This window comes from Xiphophorus couchianus, chromosome 17, assembly GCF_001444195.1.
Source record: "Xiphophorus couchianus chromosome 17, X_couchianus-1.0, whole genome shotgun sequence".
Classification (NCBI taxonomy): Eukaryota; Metazoa; Chordata; class Actinopteri; order Cyprinodontiformes; family Poeciliidae; genus Xiphophorus; species Xiphophorus couchianus.
In genome coordinates this window covers 6525602-6529290 of record NC_040244.1, presented here as the reverse complement: position 1 = coordinate 6529290, position 3689 = coordinate 6525602, and positions in this window count along the sequence as shown.

Genomic DNA, 3689 nt, shown 5'->3' with positions numbered 1-3689 from the left:
CGGCGGCGGTGACGCTGGAACCGAGGTGCTGCTTCTCCGGCAAAGGTTCTATGTTGGCCTCTAGTGGGGAGAAGGTGCCACTACAGAGTGTAACAACACAGTCTGTTGTTACTCTGTAGCATTAAATTAAATTAAATTAAATTAAATTAAATTAAATTAAATTAAATTAAATTAAATTATTCTGTATGTATTTGAACAGCTATTTTTTCTTGCTTTGGAACTGCACAAAGGGATAATTACATGTTTAATTATTAATGATCAAATTACAGCTAATACTTTGTTGCACCAAAATTATCAACCCTAAATGTAATTGACTAAATGAGAAGTGTCAAAAATGTTAATGTGTTTTGTTTTAGCTGATATATCTCTTATTTATTGGCAGGGCAAGTAGCCTAATTTAGTTGTAAACAAAATTAGATGTTTGTCACTTTGAAATTGCTTTATAAGATACCATCTTCTCAAAAAATATATTTTTTCTCTTTTTATTATTCAAAATTCCATATTTTCGGCTGTAATGATATTTGTTTACAAATATTAAACAAATTATTAAGGTAAAAAAAATACAGACTCTGCTTCATTGCTTTGATTCTTTACACACAATCAGTTTTAAATTTATAACTATTTTCAAATTGTATCATTGTAACATATTTTGGGGGATTTATAGGCATTGTTTGAAGATCTTTGTCAGTTTATTTTATGTTTTTCATCTTTGTCCTTCTTCCTCTTGCCTTGTATTGCTTTAATTAGCTAACGTTTTGTGCCAGGCAGTTATCTGAAATTACATGTTGCGTCAGTATTTATAAAACTTTAAAATGTGTCTTATTAAGGAAGAATAATTTATTAAATTAACTTTGGACAAAACGTTTGGCTCTCTCTTCCTCAATCTTCCGGGCCCTCAGCGGGTGGCGTGCAGCCAGAGTGAAAACAACAACACTGCACGTTGACGTCACAAAATCACAGAGTTTAATCTCATACAAGGCAACGCATGAATCAACAACAAAGCTGCAGAGGTACAGAGATATGCATTGTTTACCTTATACAAACAAAGACAGACAAAAAACAAAACAAAGACGCGTCTTTGGAGAGAGCCGATGGAAAAAAGCAAAATAGTGGCAGCTCTCTGAATTTTTTACTCCTGACACGAAGCCTTATACTAAAGGTGTGTCTTTCCTGTATAATATATTCAATTAAGGCATTCCTTTAGTTGACCAACTGGAAGCTACCTTGGACAATCAGAAAAACTTAGGAACTCCCCCTAATTTACGGCAAAGATCAAAGGGCCATCTGGTCTCTGGTAAAACAAAAGAGCGAACAGCTGCGTCCTGACCCCCTGTGGTTCTACGGTCATTCTGGGTACAGAAAACCTGAGATAAGATTTCACAGATACCTGTGAAATCCGAAGTCTCTCCCGTTGTCTCTTCTTACATAGATTCTCAAAGAGACTTACATCCAGTAATTTTGGTTTAAGGAAAGGTTACCTTTACAAACCCCGTTTAACATAAATCCTGAGCAATTTTCTAATACTAAACAAAACATTTTCATTCAAACAATTTCCATTTGATTCTGATATAGTCACAGATAGTACAATTTTCAAATACATACATCCTTTGCTAGATTAGTAGTTTTAAAATGAGATAATACAATCTTCAGTAAAAACATGGTATTAATACTTAGAAAAATGTCTTAGAAATTAAATGTTAGCGGTTTCAATCTTCTATGTTGTATTAAGTTTCACACCATCCCAGATGTTGGTTTCTGGCAGGCTTTTGATCTGCTGGGAACAGAACAGGCTTCTCTCCCCCAAGCTCCAGTGATTCTGCCCTGCAGGATATGCTAATTTTATGGCCTCGTGTGCTCTGGCCGCACAGCGGGAGGCCCCATTGAGAGATCTGCATTTGGCCCCTGTTTGTCTGAATGCCTGCTCATCTGGCCCAATCCCGAATGCTCAACACAAACCTGTTCAAAATAAAGAAATTTGTTCAAAATAAGAGTGTTGAATATACCTTTTACACATGCCGTAAGATAAACTGTATTAAGCACTAAAAATAATCATTTTTCCTCAACAGTCTCAAAAACAGCGTCACAGGGGACGAAGCCATCTCAGATAAAAGATAGCAGCCAAACGTTGCGAAACAGTTGTGGGTTGAAGCAACTGAAAAGCAGAAATGTTTTTGAACTTTATCAAACACATTCTGCCACAAAAAACAACATCTTAAATGTTTTCTTAAAAGCCTTATGTGTCACTTCATCTATTTGTCTTGTTTTCTCTACAAATATACATGTATTTAGCTTATATTTTACAGAAGCATCTTGTTCTTTAAAATGTCCTGTGAAACATGAGCAGTGCTGAAGTCATAGCAGTTTTAAAATGTATTAAAACCTGAGATAAAACTTGAGATGAAGTCAAATCTTCAGCTCTTATAACTCCGATTGTGTTATTGTGTATTAAACAACAAATTAGCTTTCTTAAGACCACATTGGGGCAACATAAGGCACAGGAAACACAACTGATGTTGTTGCCCAATGAGAGGAAATGTTAATCTTGCTCACAATGACCTTGCAGGATCTACATGAGTAAGGTCAAATTTTGCACATGTGCAAAAGCAAAGTGTAAATAATTATGTCTTCTAATGTTATACTCCAGTGTTTGGAGTTATCTGTCTAAGTAAACAAAGATTTTCTTAGTTTCAGCCTCCTGTTATCAAGCCTGAGTAAGAACATGTTTATTTTTTAAAGAGTTGCCGAGTTGGGCCTTCAATGAGTTTGTGCAACAACAGAACCTCAGAGCCAGTCCACTACTCTGTGTCCTGTTATTTTTAGACACATTTATATCTCAAAACTCTCCTTTTGAAATCCCCCAGCACTAAAGCTCTTAAGGGAAAATAAAACAACAGAAAATAGAGCAGCTACTCTCAACCTTTGATGAAAAGTTGCATCATCTCCAAAGTGCTGATTAATGATTAATTTCTGAAAATTCCTGAGCTGGTTTCTTACAGTACGGACTTCTGTTTTCTGCCAGTTGTTTCATTTCTTTAATTTGTGGAACTCCCACCATTAAAGCGCACTACTTTCAGTTTTCTGTTTTAAGACAGAAAACCTATTTAGTTTCTGTTTAACAATCTTCCCATTTATTGTTTTTGGGAAACATCCAACACATATCAGAAGGAAATTTTTTTCTGGTTGAGTTGTGTAATCCTGTCCTTTTATTTCATGTGATAGCTGCATTTCCTGTCAGCTGTCCAAGTCTAGACTCATGTGCTTGTTTGATCTTGTGCAGATATTTATTTCAAAAGGAGATAACAAATCACTAAGATGCTTTATCTTCATGCCATAAGAAGTGCAAGCAAACTCCTGAAGATGCTTATTTCAAATCGAAATGTTTTTCAACAACAATATTTGTGTTTGTGGTGCAATAAATGCTGTCATTTATGTTAAAAAAAAAAAAATCATCATAATGGTACCACAAAACATTGCGGTAAACTTCGAGGTCCATATCGCCGGTCCTTGTTTCAGAACTCTGGATTAAGAGGTGGCAGAGAAAATGGGGCTAAATATAAAAGCATGCCACACTTTTCAGATCAATTATCTGCGAAAACTTTGGAAAAACGCGCATCATTTTCCTTAAACTCTACATTTTGTTGGTTAATCACATGAAACCGACAAATTGACAATGAAACCTCCTGCAAGGT